Genomic DNA, 20343 nt, shown 5'->3' on the forward strand with positions numbered 1-20343 from the left:
GGAACACACCTGCTGTTAGTCAACTGATTTTTCAACTCTCTGGCACAAGGTTTTGCAAGATGATCTAAACACATGCACACCGCTATGGGGATTCAAGCTGTTGGGTGTCCTGACCCACGTGTGAGCTATCATGCTGCAACATTTGGTGCTGTGGGCTTAGAAAATCCAAGATGGCCAAAAAGCCCACAAGTGCGCCAGAATCCAGGAGAACCACGCAGTTTGTGCGCACACCAAAATGGTTACCTCACTTGCCACCCACCAGTGTAAAGAAAGATCTTTGTTAACAAAATTCACTGTTACTGATGTCAAAAAGTTGCTGAAATCGTGGCTCACCGGACCACTTTAAATATTCAACCCTTTTGTGGGGTTCCACATAACCATTTTACTGTAAGGAGCCCCATCAAAACAATGTTAAGCAAGGATTATTTACTACCATGTAAGAACCATTCCTGTTTGGAATGCATTAATCCAAGAAAGATCCCAAAAATGGATGCAGTACCAACAAAATCCTCAAGGCGGCGCTAGCGGTCTAAACTCTGACAGGAGAATTAAGTGCAGTTGCTGACAAAGGGATTTGACTCAGCTGACTTCAAAGGCTGCATTTTAAAAATTAGCCACCTGCTGTTCCCAGAGGCCAGAAGCCTGGGAAACCCTCTCACCTCAAGAGATTCACACCACAGCCCAGGATATCACATGGTCATAATAACCATATGCAAAGTGACCCCCTGGTCTGCTGACCTCAACCTCCTGGAGACCACACAATAGGCTATTGCACTTGAATAGAATATGTTGATTTTGACTGTTTCCTGTCAACAAAGGTCTGCCTGCCAGAAGACACATGTGATCACTGACCCAACCAAGTCTTGGAGGCGGACTCCAACACTCTGAGAACTGAATTGAAAGCAAAATATATATTTTACAGAAACACTGATAACTCTTTGTAATCAAATGACAAAATGTATAACTTTGAGAGCCTTCATTTAAAAAATGTACCTTCGATTCAAGCCCAAACTCCAATTTGTGTGATGTTCTGGGGCAAAACCCTGCTATTTATGTATACTACAGACTCTGTGTTTAAGCTAGAGACATGGTAATTTACTGGAGTATGTATGGACAGGCCGTGTACATGTGTATAAATCTGGAGAAAAATCCGATGTTGCAAAACCCACTAAAAAGCACCAAAGGTTGCCATTTCTGAATGCAAGCCCCCAAGAAGAGCAGAGTTTGAACAGGGTATATCTCATGTGATATGTGATGGGTGCATGTAATTTCAAACCACTGTGTATCTATGAAATATGTCTTTTTGATCAAATATAGATTTGTGTGCAATTTGACAGGGGAGTGTCCTTTCTACAGGCCATATAATGACATTGCTCTGACACTCCACTTCTTTTCCCCAATCAAGAGAGAAAGGAAAGCTTGACCAATGGGCAGTTGAGAGAGGGGCTGGCTAGTGATGCTGCACACACACCCACTTTCAAAAGACATAAAAAGAGTCACTAGAAGCTAGAGAGGACATTCTATTCCATCTGCTGCGGGACGCTCTGCCGGGAAAATCCATACTTTACCTCCATCAACCTCCAGAGAGCTAACACAGAGACTTCAATCTATCCATCTTCAGAGACCAAGACTTTACTTCAGAATTTGTAGCAGAGAGGTCAACTACAAGCTAATTCCCTCTTTTGCAGGCCTCAAATCATTGTAAACTATTCACAGCCAGGCGAGCTGTTTGAATTCTTTGCAAGAACTCTTGCCATTTGCCAGAAAGCAGTGTTGTATCCAGAGAAAGCTGTGCAGAAAGATCCAGAAGCAGTGCTGTACCCAGAGAAAGCAGAGCAGTATCCAGAACCAGAGGCCAGAGATCCAGAGTGACCCAGACCGCTGTTAGCAGAACCAGAGAGCTGACTCAGATCACTGTGAAGTGCCGAGACCAGAACCGGAGTCCAGTCCGAAAACCTGACCAGATCCGTGGCGAGGCCTATTTCTAAATATATTGTGAGTACCTAGCAGAACTGTGCAGAACCAATCTCTTAGTTAAAATAATATAATTCAATCTATTTTAATCTAACCAGAACTGCCTCCTAACTGTCACCTGTCATTTGCAAAGCTGTCACTTGTCATTTTCTAGCTGCAAGCTGTAACCTGTCGCTTTGAACTTTTAAAATTTCAAATCCCAAAAACTACCTTTATTTAATCGTCCGTATCTCTGGAACCGTTTGGGCTAGGAACTTGGTTTAACTTTCCTCTGAAAGCTTAGAATCTCAGCTTGCTACTCCGTATACTTTTGCCGTAATCACGATTCTCACACTCGCGAATTTTACCGCGATATTTGTGATTTGGTTAAAAATCCAACCACGTGTGAAAACAGCAGCTTCATTGCTTTCCTTTGCCAAAAATTTGTTTAACCTGCTAGTTACTTCTAGATCCTTGCTAAAGTGAGCCTGTACTCATCCCAAGTATATTTCACTCACCCTGAACCTCCTAAAGGGAATTAAAACCATTTTCAGCATATTTCTCACTGCATTGTCACCATATTCAAAGCATTTTGCCTGTGTTTCAAAACTCCTATCTGTTGTATAAGCGGCTGGGGGGAATTGAACTGAATTCTATTTGATTGCATTCCTAAGAACTGTGTCATCTTCATCTCCTTACAGTGCATAAAAGGGGGGGTGAATTGTCCAAGAAAGTGATTACATTGTCTTTTGCTGAAATCCTATCAAGTTAATTTCTGTACTGCATTTCATTCCACATTGCATCCATTTGAAACCATAAAAGTATTGTTACTATCGTATCCATCCTATAACCACTCATCATTGATTATAAAGAAGTGTGCTAGTGCCGGACTATCCATTATTGATTACTGCTCAGATTAAGTGTGATATTCAATTATTAATTTATTATAAAGTGTGATATATATATATATATATTGTTTAAATTATCAAACAAACCGTTTAAACTTGCAAAACAGAACTACTTCGTGGCTCAGTGGGGTCAGGGGGATTCCAAGAGAGCGGTGTTATATAGGGGTAGTCATCCAGAACGCATGAACTGGACGTAAAGATATATCAATAAGGGTTTCCATTCAGTATCCCAGACTAGGCATTGACTTAGCTGTAGTGTTGAATTGAATCCTCTTACAAATTGGGGGCTCGAGCCGGACGTTTGGGTTAGATCTATCACTTGCGCAGATTAATACAGCGTGCCAGCTGACCACATACACATATCCGGTCGGATCACCACGCTGTGTTACGCTGTAAAGCACTCCTCAAAGGAACGCTCTAAGGAAAAGGTCTGTTTTGCAAAAATAAAAGTATACTTCTGTAAGTCAGGACAGAGACCAATCTCTAGAATGACGACCTTGGTAGATATGAAAATAGCCAGAGAACACTTCTTACATAAGCTATTTGTGAGAGGTGAGTGGACTCATCAGGACCAAACGGTCTGGTTGCAGGCAATCGCGCAACAGGTCACTGAAACAGGGTCAGATATATGGGGAGATCAGGGTCCCCTACATGTGGCCCTGAGTGAACTATACATGGCCCCGAAGGCCAAGGATGAGCACCACAAGATTGCCAGGGTAGCGGCATATTTATATTTACATATGGGAGCCATGCAGGACAAATGTGCTGAAGGCCAAGATCTGGCCAGTAGGCAACTGCTGGCATTACAGAAGGCCCAATCTGATCTGGACTCTTCTGAGCAGAGGCTGCTCAGGAGCCAGGAGTCAGAAAATGACAGCAGACGGTACATCACTAAAATAAAGGAGGATATGGATGTGCTGCAACAGGAAAAGGCGGACCAGGATACCAGATTTCTGGCCTTGCAGAAGGAGTACCAAGAAGGTTTGGACTCCCTACTGCAGAGCCAGAAAAAGCTGGAGCAACAGTTAGACTTCAATAGGGCATGTGCTGAGCAGGTAGTCACCCTGAAAAGCCACCTAGATAGGGAGAAGGCAGAGAGCGATAAACTGATTTTGAAAGACCTGGATACCCAGGCAGAGTTTGACCAGGAGCGCCAGAAAACTGGTGCCTTCCAAAGGCAAAGGGACGACCTGGCGGCACAGATGCAGGCTCTTAGTCAGGAAAGGGATACTTTAGGCCAGGAAGTCTGCCACTTAAAAAGGAAAATGGAAGAAAATCACCTGGCCCTCCAGGGACTGGGTGACCTCCAAAAAGAACACCAGAACTTGTTAGAGCACACCAGGAAGGTGGAGGATGCTCTGGCAAGAAAGGAGCAAGCCAATAGGGACACAGCTCAGGAGGTAACCCTCCTGCAGCAAAGACTGGCCCAGTGCTCCAGGACCAATCAGGAAACGCAGAGAGAGAATGATGCTCTCTGCCAGCACAATGATAGGCTCCAACAACAGGTAGCGATGCAGGAGAGACTGATAGAGTCTAGTAAGGCCTTAACTGAGGAACTGAAGGCGCAGGCTCTTGCATTGCAACAGGGAGCAGGGGTGGATAGAGACCAGGTTCGCTGGGAAAGGGAAACTCCTGAGCATAACCTCAGGAGCCCTAGTACCAGAGGCATTTATCTCTCTCAGTCCCTGGACTCTGCCACCCCCCTGTCCCCTGGCGCACATGAGCACCGGGCCACAGGGATGGCAGATTACTATCCAGCCAGAAGCATGGGGCTCATAGGCCAGTACCTACCCAGGAATGGATGGGCGGGCATCCGGGTATGGGCACCCAAGCACAGTGCAATTTAGTGGGGAACCCCAGGAGAATAGGCCCATTAAGGGCATCCTGAAAACTTCTGCCCAGTTAGGTCAGTGGGGGGCTACCCATCAAATCCTGGCATCAAGGAGGAATCTGAAGACTCCTCTGAACGGCGCAGGACACAGGAGACCAGGTCCCCACATTCTGCCAGCCATTCCCAGGCTCGCAGAATCCGGGAAAACCTGGAAGATCAGACAGGAACCTCTGGGAGCAGTGCCTCTGAGTCAGATGATGAATGGACAAGGGTTACCCGAACCAAAAAGGCCAATAAGGCAAAAAGGGCCTTGCTTAAGAACCCATTGAAACAGATTAAGGCAATCAGGAGTGTCATCACGCCTTGTCCACGCCTTATCATAAGAACGCCAAGTACTCTGTTTGGGAACACTTGGAGCTCTATGAGCAAATGATGGAGACTTTTCATTTGAAGGACAGCCAAAGCTGTATCCAATATGTAAAGTGGACCTTCTCACCAGAATACTCCAGTTTCTTTGCGGGGCTGGAGGACCAAAATCATTTAAGATGGTCCACCTATAAGGCGGCCATCTTGAAACATTTTTCTGTTCACAGAAATCCTCAAGAGGCTCGCAAGGCAGCCTACAATTTGCAATGTGGGGAGGATCAGGCCCCACAAGAATTCGTGCAAGAACTGAAACGTGCCTTTGCGTAGACCACCAGAAGGGTGCGCACAGACAGCAGAGAATTTGTTAATACTTTTTTCCATGCCTTGCCCAAATACATAATGACCCAGCTCGTGAGAGATTTTCATGAGAAAAGATCTTTAGAATGGGTCATTGAACAAGCCACCCGCATCTACGAGGTGCAGAAACCGGTGGAAAACAAAAACCAGCCCAAAAACCCCAAAACCAACAGCACCCCTGCTGCTGCCAAGGTGGCAGAGGTAAAGGTTGCCCCCGTTTTGGATTTGGAGATGGGGGGGCCTAAAAACCTACCTGCGCCTAATAATGCTAGGCCCAGAAGGTTCTCGGGCCAGTCACAGACAGGGAGCCAAGGAGGCAGCCCCACGAATGGGGTCCCTCGCTCTCCTGATTATGTAAGTCCCCGTTACAAGGGAAATCGACCCATCCTGGGTTATGTGTGGACTCCTCCAGCCCAAGGGGGGGATCCAGCCAAGCACCTAACCCAGGGAACCTCCCTCCTAACTTCCCACCGGAGGGCAGAAATTCTCCAAATCCTGGGCAGAACTTTTTCCCCAGGTATCCACCCAATTTCCAGCCCCAAAATCATCCATCCTTCTTTCCCCAATTCCCTGAGCCCAGACCACCTAATCCGGGAGAGGGGAGGCCAAGGGTGGAGGGGTACCAAAATCTTCCCAACCAGGGGTACTACCAGAGAAGGGATAGCTACCCTTCCCGGGATCAGCCCAGGGGAGAAAATAGATCCCCGTATCAGCCTGAGCGGGTTTCCCAGTTAGAGCGCCAGGTCCAAAATATGGCACGGGATCTGGGTCACATACTGAGGGCTCAACAGAACCCTCAGATGAGCATGCCACCGCAGAATGCCCCAAACTCTGGACCTGGTGCTCCAGAACAATGACGGGGCAGCACCCCGATAACACACCGGTTCCCAGGGAGGATGCACAAGTGGAAGGGGGGTGTAAAGCCTTGGAGGAAGCTTCCTTCCCCGCTTGTAAACAGTCCCTGGAAACCCAGGAACTGGAAACAAAATCCCCTGCCCCTGAAAGTCTGCCTCCAAAGGAGCAGAGGGGGGGGGGGGGGTAGGAGAAACAAAGGACCCAAACAGACCCACTTTGTGGAGGAGGTACAGATCTTCCAATTTGAAGGAGAGGGATCCTCAGAGGATCCTGGGAAAAGGATCTTCTCCTTCAGAGATGGGGGAACTCCTCCCAAAGAAAAATGGGTCCCAAGGGATTCCAATCCAGACTGGGGAGATATGGAGACTGAGCTACCACCGCCCATCATCTCATCCCAGAACCCACAATACCAAAATCCCCTGGTTCAAACCCATCCTGGTGACTGCCTCCAAAAAGGTGGGGGTGGCCCAGAACCGGAACCAGGGGAACCCACAATGGCTCTGATCTCCAGTTGCCAACTTTTTCTTTCAGATTCCCGAGACTCTCCACAGAATTCTGCCCAAATCTCTTCTCTAGCAATGTCCAAAACCAGAAAGTTAGCCCACCAGTTGTCCGAAAATGTGCATTATCTGTGCCCCCTCGAGGAGAAGGAGGGAAGATATTATGCCCCGGTACAAGTACAGGGGCAGGGTTCGATTTCAGCGCTGGTGGACACGGGATCTCAAGCTACCCTTCTGTCCAGAAGGGCCTTTGATGAACTGAATGCAGGAAGGGGAGGGAATTACCAAATTCCTCTCACCTCACTTCCTGGACAACTCCAGAACTTTGACAGGAAGGAAATTCCCGTCGAGGGGACGGCAGATTTGGACATTAAAATTGGGCGACACAAGTTGAAACACCCGGTCATAGTTGTGACTCCAGAGGGCACCCCTTGTTTACTAGGGAATGACCTCCTGAGAAGGTTGTCACCCCTAATAGATTGCGTAAACAAGGTCCTCTGGACCCAGACTAGCCGACCCATAAAATTAAAACAGAGCGTGAACTATGTTAGTTTAAACGGCACATGCCACATGGTTGAACAAAATTCTGACCAAGTAGAATTCCACTTCCAAAATAACCAAATTCCAGACGTGACAGTAATAGCAGTAAGACAACAGACTGGTGATGGGGGGTCCTCTCTATTTCTGAAAATCAACCTTCCTTCCAGTCTAAAGTGGTATTCCACGCTGGAAGGAAACACTCTGAAATTCTATACTAATCCACAATCAGAAACTCCCACTCCTATAGTCCAGAAAGATGTGAAATCAGCTCAGAGCCTGGCTGATATTCAGCAAATTGGAGAGCAGTTGTTCATCCCTGTTCAGTTAAACGATGGGAAGGACTCTGTTCTCGCCCGAGTGTGTGTGAGCAACGGTAAGAGCTTCATCAGCGAAGCCATGTTCCGCCAACTCCCAAAAGATCCAGCCATTTCCACATTCAAACTGATAGACAAATGGGAAATGGACCTGGAAGCGCCTAATTCCAAACATCTCCTGCCAAGCAGGTGTATGCTCAAAATCTCCATTGGCAACAAGAGCATAGTCCATAATTGTTGGGTCGTGCGAGACGTCACTGCCGCCTTTTACTTAGGCAGTGACATTCTCAATCGCTTTGCCATTAGTTTGGACCTAATAAACTTTAAAGCTTGGTCCCGATTAGCGGATAATCCCATGGGCTTTGATGATCCAGAAAAAGCATTTAGGTCAGCTCAATTGCTACATTATGCAGTTGAAATTCAGATTAAAGAGGAAGTCACCATCCCAGAAAGGACCCGACAATTCTCCCTGGAAGTGAAAGTTAAAAGAGGACAACATTTGAAAAACCCTGATGCTTACATACATCTAAATGCTTCTCTCCAACAGCAAGGGTTGGGGGTAAACCCAACTCCATTAGTCAACATAGAACATGACACCATTCTAATAGAGGTGGATAACAGCGACTTAAAGAGTATTACTCTAGCACCAGGCACCATTATTGGAATGGCGGTTGATGACCGACATTTTTCCATCGATTTAGGAAATGAACTGTTAGGACCAATCCCCAAGGACTGTTTTGAGAGTGACAGTGATGACAATACAACACCAGACAGGATTTTTACCCGGCATGGGGGGCACTTCCTGGTGTACACTTCCTGCCCCTATGGTAAGAAAGATGTGACTTGTGACTTCAGGAGGGATGAGGTGATTTTCCAGGTCCATGAGGGTTGCCTTTCCCACCTGAAGCCTCCAGTCCAAATCAGCACTCTGACCAGGGACTTCTCCACCCAGCTGGAGGAGGCCGCTGAGATAGCCAAACCAGAAGTCTTTCCAGGCTTCAGGCAGATGGTGGAAGAGAGAGTCAACCTAGCTGATGACTGTGTGACTCTGGAACAAAAGCAAAAGTTGAAAAAAGTTTTCTTGGATTTCCAAGATCTCTTTGCGGTAGACTCATATGACTGTGGCCGCACTGACATCCAAACAACAACAATCCCCACGGACCCTGGCATGACTCCTGTGTTTGTGAAGCAATATCGCTTGCCTCTCGCATCCATGGAGTCCCTTACTGAAATAATTAAGAACCTTGAGTCCCGGGGAATAATCCGTCCAGTCCACAGCACTTTCAATAATCCGGTGCTGGGAATATTGAAGCCAAACAGCCAGTGGAGACTCTGTGCTGACCTCAGGGAGCTCAACAAACGGGTCCATACTTCCCGATGGCCTCTGCCCTACATTGACCAAGGGCTGGCCCAGATCCAGGGGTCACAGGTATTCACTGCAATAGACCTGACCAATGGATACTGGACCGTGCCTGTCAGTAGGGAGGACCAATACAAACTGGCTTTTACCTTTGGGGGCCAGCAGTACACATGGACCCGGACTCCCTTCGGATACCTCAACTCGGGCAATGAATTCAACATTTTCCTACACAAGGCCATGCCCGACCTGGGTGCAAGGGGTAACCTGGCTTATGTAGATGATGTCCTCATCAAAAGTTCATCTGTGGAGGAACACATAGCGGAGATCCGTTACGTTCTGACCCAGTTGAGGGCCGCCGGAGCAAAACTTTCCTTTCAGAAAGCACAGTGGTGTAGAACCCGTGTTCATTTCTTGGGGCATGAGATTACTCCTCAGGGTCTCTGTCCCCAGGAAAAGAAGGTAGAAGCACTCCAAAAACTGAAAGACCCCACAACTCTGCGGGAACTAAGGAGCCTCCTTGGACTGACTAATTACAGAAGAAAGTTCATTGAGGGCTACGCAGAGATCACCAGACCCCTGATTCATCTCCTGAAGGGGGGGGGTCAAGTGGGAATGGGGTCCAGAACAAGCCGAGGCGGTAAAACAACTCAAAAGAAGCCTCTCACAAGCGCCTTGCCTAGCTTACCCTGTCAGGAACAAGGAGTTCTTCCTGGAGACGGGGTTCTCTAATACGTGCTTGACAGCAGTATTATACCAAAAGCATGACAAGGTCAATAAAGTAATCTCCTATGCGAGCAAAACTTTATCCTCTGTGGAGGAAAAATTCAACGATTGTGAGAAGGCACTCCTGGCAACGGTGTGGGCATTGAAGAATTACCACCCGTTTATCCTGGGGGAACAAATCATAGTGGAGACTCCACACCAGCCTCTGCAATATCTCCAAAGTGACAGAATCCGAGCCGGGAATGTGAGTAATTCCCGAATTACTTCCTGGATTCTGTCAATGCAAGGCTTTCCTGTGGAGGTCAGATATGGCCAAAACAAGAAGAGTCCCTTCGCGCAAGGTCTGGCTGACTTGCATGATTGTGCCAGAGAAAACTGTCTCGCTCGAGGACGAAAGTCTAAAAATCAAGGACAACACGGAGGCATACCTTAATTCCCCACACAAAGTCTTTGAAGAGGACAAGTGTGAGGGAATGCCCACTGTCTATGTGGATGGATGCTCTTACCATGTTGACAACAACGGGGAGAAAGAACTGGTGGCCGGCATAGGGAATGCATGGGTGAATGAGTCCCCAGAACCCTCCGCTGGATACAAAATTGGTCCCCAAAGTAGTCAGGTGGCAGAATTAATGGCTGTGCATCAGGCCATCCTCACTGCTGCCCAGCATCAACTCCACGAACTGGTCATAATCACAGATTCTGATTATGTACGGAACGGGTTCGTGGAGCACCTGGTTAATTGGAAAACCAGAGGCATGGTATGTGCTAACAACAAACCCTTGAAACATGGGAAGTTGATCCAAAACGTTGACGATCTGGTCACCTCGAATGGGATGGCCATCTACTGGAAAAAGATCAAGGGTCATTCCAAAGTAGAGGGACCAGACAAAACTGGAAATGACTTAGCTGATCAGCTGGCCAAAACCGGGGCCATCCAAGGGGATCTAATTGAGATTGAGTCCCTGTTGGGGGAAATCCAGGTCACTGCTATCACTAGGTCCCAGACAAATGCTCACAATGACCTTTAAATTGCACAATGGAGTAAGGAGACCCCTGATGCTGATTTGATTACCGCTCAGAAGGGGGATCCAATAATTGGTAAATTTTACCAGCACCTTGAGGACCCTGAGAACTTTCCCCTGACGGATACCGATTACATTGGGAAAGAGGACCTAAGAGTGTTGATGAAATGTCCAAAAATGTTCCGAATCCAAGACAGTTTGCTGGTAAGGAAATCCAAAGCTGGCCACGATCAGTGGGTGGTTCCTACCTCATTCCGAAGCCTGATGTTAAGTCACGCCCATGATGCGGCCACCGCCGGTCATAGGGGGTTTCACACAACACTGGATATCTTAAGAGAGGGTGCATACTGGCCACACATGGGCCAGGACCTCAACCAATACTTGAAGGGTTGTCTTGTGTGTGCACAATTTCAGCCAATATCCCTCACACACCAGGCGCCTCTCCAAAAGAGGGGGATGACACTGCCATGGTCAGATTTACAAATCGACTTTGTAGGCCCTGTGATTCGCTCGACTAGAGGAAACAAGTACATGTTGACTGTTACATGCTTGTTTACCAAGTGGGTGGAATGTCTCCCAGCCCCAAATTGCAAGACAGAAACAGCAGCTGCCCTGATGATTAACCACATCTTTTCCCATTTTGGTCTACCTCAAAGGATTGAGTCAGACAGAGGTAGCCACTTCACCAGTGAAGTAATGACAAAGATGTGGGAGATACTGGGGGTCAAGGGAAAGCTACACATTGCTTACAGGCCAGCTTCTTCTGGGGCAGTAGAGAGATATAACCGAACCATTGTGAGCATATTAAAGAAGTTTGTGGCAGATTCTGGGCCAAGTTGGGATATCCGATTACCTCTGGTCCTAATGGCCATCATATCTACCCCTTCATCTGCAACCAAAATGTCACCATTTGAGTTGATGACTGGACGCAAGATGGTGGTTCCTCAGCATTTGCTCTACAGAACCCAAGAGAAAACGTTGATAAATGCCTCCACAACTCATGAGTATGTGGAGAATTTAAGGAAACACCTTCAGCATGCTTTTGCCTATGCACAGCGGAATCTAGAAAGATCAGCTGAGAGTATGAAGACCCACTATGATCTGAAAACTTCCAGGAAGGAATATCAGGTGGGGGACCGGGTCTATCTATACAATTTCCAAAGGAACCAGGCCAAGCAGCGAAAATTTTTGCCTACATGGAAGGGACCCTATGAGATTATAGACAAGATCTCCCCTGTGGCCTACAAGATCTGCATCCCCAAAGGCGGTTTGGCAGAGGGGGAAGACAAGTGGGTCCACATAAACCAGTTGAAGTGTTGCCATCCCAGGCACACTTTGTAGCAACTGGAGGAGTCCTCGGTAATCCCAGAGGGTACAGCTCCAGATTAATTCAATTCCAACCCTAAAATATCCTACATATCGCCTATCAAATTCTGAGTTTCTCAATGTGGGTGTTTTCGTTTTTGAATGCAAAAAGAAATGTGCATGTTCATATGTTTTGACTATAAATTTATATGCCACCCCACTATATCAATGGTGGGGGAAAAATGTCTATGAATAGGTATTGCTGCTCTTCCTTTGTCGTCCTAGGAGAAAGAAAACCTTGAGACTGGCCAGGGAGGACGATCCGGAGACCGGGAGCAGAGACGCGAGGGGCCCAGGGTACCGCCCAATATTCCCATCAGGACCCGCGAGGAGAACCGATCGATCAGTACCGGATGGAGGAAAAGATGCTGAACTGGGCCATTTGCAGAATTGGAAGAAGATTATGCAGACAAACCAGTGCGTGGGTCAAAACCCTTGTGCACCCGACTCCCCATTGACTCAAATTCAAAGGGCAGTAACGTGGGGGGATTTGTTCGGTGTCCTGACCCACGTGTGAGCTATCATGCTGCAACATTTGGTGCTGTGGGCTTAGAAAATCCAAGATGGCCAAAAAGCCCACAAGTGCGCCAGAATCCAGGAGGACAACGCAGTTGGTGCGCACACCAAAATGGTTACCTCACTTGCCACCCACCAGTGTAAAGAAAGATCTTTGTTAACAAAATCCACTGTTACTGATGTCAAAAAGTTGCTGAAATCGTGGCGCACCGGACCACTTTAAATATTCAACCCTTTTGTGGGGTTCCACATAACCATTTTACTGTAAGGAGCCCCATTAAAACAATGTTAAGCAAGGATTATTTACTACCATGTAAGAACCATTCCTGTTTGGAATGCATTAATCCAAGAAAGATCCCAAAAATGGATGCAGTACCAACAAAATCCTCAAGGCGGCGCTAGCGGTCTAAACTCTGACAGGAGAACTAAGTGCAGTTGCTGACAAAGGGATTTGACTCAGCTGACTTCAAAGGCTGCATTTTAATGAAAAATTAGCCACCTGCTGTTCCCAGAGGCCAGAAGCCTGGGAAACCCTCTCACCTCAAGAGATTCACACCACAGCCCAGGATATCACATGGTCATAATAACCAAATGCAAAGTGACCCTCTGGTCTGCTGACCTCAACCTCCTGGAGACCACACAATAGGCTATTGCACTTGAATAGAATATGTTGATTTTGACTGTTTCCTGTCAACAAAGGCCTGCCTGCCAGAAGACACATGTGATCACTGACCCACCCAAGTCTTGGAGGCGGACTCCAACACTCTGAGAACTGAATTGAAAGCAAAATATATATTTTACAGAAACACTGATAACTCTTTGTAATCAAATGACAGGAATGTATAACTTTGAGAGCCTTCATTTAAAAAATGTACCTTCGATTCAAGCCCAAACTCCAATTTGTGTGATGTTCTGGGGCAAAACCCTGCTATTTATGTATACTACAGAGTCTGTGTTTAAGCTAGAGGCATGGTAATTTACTGGAGTATGTATGGACAGGCCGTGTACATGTGTATAAATCTGGAGAAAAATCTGATGTTGCAAAACCCACTAAAAAGCACCAAAGGTTGCCATTTCTGAATGCAAGCCCCCAGGAAGAGCAGAGTTTGAACAGGGTATATCTCATGTGATATGTGATGGGTGCATGTAATTTCAAACCACTGTGTATCTATGAAATATGTCTTTTTGATCAAATATAGATTTGTGTGCAATTTGACAGGGGAGTGTCCTTTCTACAGGCCATATAATGACATCGCTCTGACACTCCACTTCTTTTCCCCAATCAAGAGAGAAAGGAAAGCTTGACCAATGGGCAGTTGAGAGAGGGGCTGGCTAGTGATGCTGCACACACACCCACTTTCAAAAGACATAAAAAGAGCCACTAGAAGCTAGAGAGGACATTCTATTCCATCTGCTGCGGGACGCTCTGCCGGGAAAATCCATACTTTACCTCCATCAACCTCCAGAGAGCTAACACAGAGACTTCAATCTATCCACCTTCAGAGACCAAGACTTTACTTCAGAATTTGTAGCAGAGAGGTCAACTACAAGCTAATTCCCTCTTTTGCAGGCCTCAAATCATTGTAAACTATTCACAGCCAGGCGAACTGTTTGAATTCTTTGCAAGAACTCTTGCCATTTGCCAGAAAGCAGTGTTGTATCCAGAGAAAGCTGTGCAGAAAGATCCAGAAGCAGTGCTGTACCCAGAGAAAGCAGAGCAGTATCCAGAACCAGAGGCCAGAGATCCAGAGTGACCCAGACCGCTGTTAGCAGAACCAGAGAGCTGACTCAGATCACTGTGAAGTGCCGAGACCAGAACCGGAGTCCAGTCCGAAAACCTGACCAGATCCGTGGCGAGGCCTATTTCTAAATATATTGTGAGTACCTAGCAGAACTGTGCATAACCAATCTCTTAGTTAAAATAATATAATTCAATCTATTTTAATCTAACCAGAACTGCCTCCTAACTGTCACCTGTCATTTGCAAAGCTGTCACTTGTCATTTTCTAGCTGCAAGCTGTAACCTGTCGCTTTGAACTTTTAAAATTTCAAATCCCAAAAACTACCTTTATTTAATCGTCCGTATCTCTGGAACCGTTTGGGCTAGGAACTTGGTTTAACTTTCCTCTGAAAGCTTAGAATCTCAGCTTGCTAGTCCGTATACCTTTGCCGTAATCACGATTCTCGCACTCGCGAATTTTACCGCGATTTGCGATTTGGTTAAAAATCCAGCCACGTGTGAAAACAGCAGCTTCATTGCTTTCCTTTGCCAAAAATTCGTTTAACCTGCTAGTTACTCCTAGATCCTTGCTAAAGTGAGCCTGAACTCATCCCAAGTATATTTCACTCACCCTGAACCTCCTAAAGGGAATTAAAACCATTTTCAGCATATTTCTCACTGCATTGTCACCATATTCAAAGCATTTTGCCTGTGTTTCAAAACTCCTATCTGTTGTATAAGCGGCTAGGGGGAATTGAACTGAATTCTATTTGATTGCATTCCTAAGAACTGTGTCATCTTCATCTCCTTACAGTGCATAAAAGGGGGGGTGAATTGTCCAAGAAAGTGATTACATTGTCTTTTGCTGAAATCCTATCAAGTTAATTTCTGTACTGCATTTCATTCCACATTGCATCCATTTGAAACCATAAAAGTATTGTTGCTATCGTATCCATCCTATAACCACTCATCATTGATTATAAAGAAGTGTGCTAGTGCCGGACTATCCATTATTGATTACTGCTCAGATTAAGTGTGATATTCAATTATTAATTTATTATAAAGTGTGATATATATATATATATATATATATATATTGTTTAAATTATCAAATAAACCGTTTAAACTTGCAAAACAGAACTACTTTGTGGCTCAGTGGGGTCAGGGGGATTCCAAGAGAGGGGTGTTATATAGGGGTAGTCATCCAGAACGCATGAACTGGACGTAAAGATATATCAATAAGGGTTTCCATTCAGTATCCCAGACTAGGCATTGACTTAGCTGTAGTGTTGAATTGAATCCTCTTACAAAGCATACACAATATTGAATAATTAAGAAATAAAAATGATATGGCAACTCCCCGGGACCGTTTAAGTCCTTAACACTTTGGGTCTGATTTACAAAAGTTTTTTTCAATGGGAAAACCAATACAAAAACGCTTTGCAAATCATGCCCTTTGAATCTGGTGAGTCTATTCAGTCACAGAGCTCGTTGGTGACTTGCACAACGTTGGCCACATAAGGTTGGGGCCAGGGATCAAAATTAAGTTTGGATAAACAGGAGCTAAAAGCAGCTCCTGGGTATCCAGCATTAACCAGTGACCAGGGGCTACCACTGGGGAAGCAGGAGATAGTACATAGCGTTCTACAAGTCCTAATTCCACAAGATACAAACATATAATTGTGTCCGTTGTTTATGACCCCTTATGCTTCAAATGTCAAATGTGTCCTAATGTTTATTTATAGCTTTTCGCAAAAGCACAGTGTTAAATTTACATAGATGTGTTTTTTCGAAATCAGTTGGTCTGGGAAGCCAAAAGTAGCTCCTGGCATGATATGATAAGTTATTTAGAACACACTTAATACCCAGAGGTTTCTAAGCCCAGACCTGAGGATCAAACCTTTGCTGCCATGTCATCTTGCTTCTAAGGCGTGCACCTTGCCCCTGAGCTATCCTCCTGGTAGCTGTTGGTGTCAAGCTAACCAGGGTCTTCTAGGCTCCAAGCAGGAGCTAAACAATTCCCAGCTCCTCTCAATTTCGATCCCACATGTAAGCAGAGACTGGATTAAGGTTTTGAGAAATTAATGCCACTGCTTTGCAAGTGTGCATTGTTTTTCAGGTATGCAGCTGAACGTGACAGCTGCATTTCCCCTGTTTGGAATTTCAGCTCAGAGATGTACAAATACCACCTGTTCTGAAAGTTTAACCATCCTCGTACAGTGGGCTGGTGGTGGTGATTAGGTAAATGATTAGCAATTATTTTGTGAACGTTTTTTTAAAGGGAAACAGTCCCAGCATTAAGCTGGACTGGTCGTATTTTAAAAAGGCCCACTACCCGGCCATTTTTAATTGCTATTCATCATGATTCACATGGCTTTTGGGTAGTCTCTCTTAGCTCGAAAGAAGTGCAATTATAAAATGATTGTACAAAGCTAAAAAGGAAAACATTCAGAGGGACTATCCAGAGATACCAGGTGGAGGTTTTAGGGTGGAGAATGCCCTGGACTATTGCTGCAGGAAATCTCATGCCTCCTAAAGTCCTGCTTGTTTTGCAAGTCACATGAGCACACAAGCTAAATGGCAGTTCACTGCAGGGAGTGATTTTCCCCCCTTCCAATAAAGTTCCTTTCATTCATGAGATGTCTCCTGTCAAAGAAATGTGAAATAATTATATAGAACTGACTTTTGGGGGATTCCCAGCTGGAAACTGTTGCCCGTCTCCTGACCACCAATTTGTTAGGTGTTGAAACCGTCCATTGCTGCACGGTCATCCCCTGACTGGGTGCAGGGATGGACTTCTTCTCATGGCAAACCAATGCATAGGTTGCCACTTGTTAGAATGTAAGGTTCTATAATGTTTCCTCGCAGCAATTTGTAATCCAGTTCGTCCCATCACCGGCTGCCCACCTTGCTTCCAAGAGCCGTCTAGGGGTGTCACGGTATTAGTTTTATGACGGTACAATAACCTTCTTGCCAAATGACGGTATATCATGGTTATCGCGGTATAGCAGGTGGAGTTAACTAATCTTAACAAACATTTTCTAAAAGGTCATAAATTGTCAGATTTATCATCACAAACAAAACCAGGCACCTGGGGCCAGAACTGGGCTTTTCAACATACTTTCCACTGAAATGCCACCCCTTGCTTCCACCAAACACACGTGTGGAGAGGAGGAGGGGTGAGGTGGGAGGGGAGGCGGAGCACTGCTGCGACTAGTAAAGCAAACTGAATAGCTTTTCTTAAGTGGTCATTTAGGCTTTTAGCTCCCCCACTGGCTACTGGTGAAGATGAACATGTTGCCATCTTGGTATGGCAGCAGGGAATACCCACAGAGCTGAGTGAATTTAGCAGTGTGACTTATTCTATGTAATTTCAATGATGGAACCAGGGAAATCCCCCATTGTCATACGTTTAGCAAACATTATCCATTATAAATATATAAACCCCAAAGCCGCCATCCCAAAGTAAACCCTTTTCCTTCTTTGCACTGTATTTATTCTTCCTATTTATAACATACTGATTACATGCCAGGCACGTGTGGTTTATGGGATGGCATTAAAAACTGCTCCAACTGAAACTACTGGCAGACGGCACATCCAACCGTGCAAGACCAAGACTGTGCAGCACTTGCTTACTGCAGCCTTTCGAAATCAGATTGAAAAGCACACTTAACGGTATAAACGGTATAGCGGTATAAACAATGTGACGGTTATTATTGTTCAATTAAGTTGTTCCCGGTATCTTTAACGGTATACCGTTATACCGTTACATCCCAAGAGCCGTCCCATACCGAGATGTCTGCACCTGCTTCGGAGAAGTAGTGCCATCATGTGGCATCCCATTGAAGAGCTGCCTTGCGGGAAGTCCTTCAAGAATAATGAGCCTCCAAACCTGCAAGGGCCGGAGCTGCCGAGCACCCTAAATGTTGTTTAGGGCTCAGAGTCTCTTAGACGTGGTAGAAAGGGGAGCTTCCCTCAAGCTGTCTGTTGCTGAAGCGCTGTCTGGAGAGATTCAGCCAATTGGACGGTGTCCTTTTGGTAAAGCAAGCCCTGCTGCCTGGATCTTGTGGGAATTCCCTCCTCTACAAATATGTCACATTGCACAAACAATGTCTTGCCACCACAAATAGTGGCTTTCTACCAACACTGGGGGATGTTTGTTTGTTTTGTTTTGTTTGTTTGTTTGTTTGGTAATGCGCACCAAACCCGTAGATAACCGGGCGCAGCAGGTAAGAATACATGAGGCTTAGTTACAACATGGCACCAAAACATTGCAAAGGACAGGTACAAATGGGTTTCATAGTGATACAGTAGGTTACATAGATTCATATTATGACATGGTATCAATACATTGTGAGGGGACAGATTCAAATGGGTTGCATAGGATACAGTCTGTTAGATATATTCGTAAGAGTGGTACAATAGAATGAGTACATTCATTGTTAGGTTTGTGAGTGAGTGAGTGAGTGAGTGAGTGAGTGAGTGAGTGAGTGAGCGATTGAGACATCCAGGTGATTAGTGGGTCATGCATCATTAGACCACAGCCAATTTAGGGAGTTATGTCTGAAACTAAGGTAGGACTGATCAGTTCTGAGGCTCATAGGTAGTGCATTCCAATGTTGAGCAGCTTTCACCGGGAATCTACCTCCTCCAGATTTGGTTAGCTTGAACCTAGGTATCTTTTGACAGTGGGTGTTGGCTATTCTGGATGGGTGAGTCAATATTTTCCTAGTCATTCTCTCTGTGAGGTATGGGGGAGCTGCGTTATTGAGGCATTTGAAAGTAAGTGATATGGGTTTAAGTAGGATCCTATGACTTATCTTTAGCCAGTGGTGACTTCTTCTGAGGTTAGAGATGTGTTCTCTGTTGGTAAGATTTAAAGCAGCTCTCAGAGCATTATTTTGAAGTGTTTGCAATTTATTGAGGATGTGTTTGTCAGCTTCTAGATATAGGGCATTGCAATAGTCCAATTCTGACAATATAAGTGCATTGCCGAGGGTGATACAGCTTGCTTCTCTTAGAAATGGAAAGCAGGCCCTGTAGAGGAAGCCAAGGAATTGATCTGCTTTCTTAATGATAAGGTGGAGTCGAGATAAAAACCTAATGTTTTTACCTCGTTTACTGCTTTGATTATGTTGCCATCTATGTTAAATGAGGCATGGTTGGGACTTAGTTTTTTTAGGTTAGCTTTGGAGCCAAGGATCAGGATCTCTGTTTTATCACCATTCAGGTATAGGCCATAGGATGCCATCCATGCCTGAATGAAGAGGTATATTTTATTCACCAAGACCGTATCCTTACAATTGCCTGAAAGGGAAATGAGGATCTGGGTGTCATCTGCATAGTTAGTGTAGGTGACACCAAGTCTGTCCAATTTATCGAATAGGGGCTTGGTGAAAATGTTATACGTAGTGGGTGAGACACAAGATCCTTGTGGGACACCGCAAGTCGTTTGAATCAGGTCAGCTGAGGCCAATGGGGAGAAGACTCTCATAGTTCTGTTTGCTAAGAAGGACTGGACCCAAGCGCTTGCATCACTCGAGAAGTGGGCCGACGACGTTACATGTTTGCATAAGATTGCATGGTCCACCATGTCAAAGGCCGCCGACAGGTCGAGGAGGAGTAGCATGGCAGTTTTGCCTTTGTCCTTAACTTCGTCTATTTGGGTCTTTAGGTCAATTAACGCTGTTTCAGTTCCGTGTTGTGGTCTGAATCCGGATTGGCGAGATCCTAGAAGGTGGTTAGTTTCAAGGTAGTCTTGAATTTGTAGGTAAGCTACTCTGTCGATTATCTTAAGGAGAAAGGGAACCCGTGGTGATGGGTCTGTAGTTTGCAGGGATGGATGGGTCAAGCGTCTGTTTCTTGAGGAGCGGTAGAGCCCAAGATTCTTTTAGGTTCATTGGGACAGTGTTGGTTTTGAATGAGGCATTAATAAGTTTTGAAATAAAGGGCGCTAGATCTTTTGCTGCGTCCTTGACTATTTGGGCACAGCAGTTGTCTCATTGACAGTTGG

At 45.6% G+C, this 20343-nt stretch overlaps 1 protein-coding gene across 1 annotated transcript in view; it reads right to left on the reverse strand.

Annotated features, from left to right (window-relative positions):
- Positions 1-20343, reverse strand: part of LOC138514720 (collagen alpha-1(VII) chain-like) — a 1453166-nt gene that overhangs the window by 462712 nt on the left and 970111 nt on the right. The gene's annotated exons all lie outside the window — the stretch shown is intronic.

Source organism: Ambystoma mexicanum, chromosome 12, assembly GCF_040938575.1.
Source record: "Ambystoma mexicanum isolate Mex_15411 chromosome 12, UKY_AmexF1_1, whole genome shotgun sequence".
NCBI lineage: Eukaryota > Metazoa > Chordata > Amphibia > Caudata > Ambystomatidae > Ambystoma > Ambystoma mexicanum.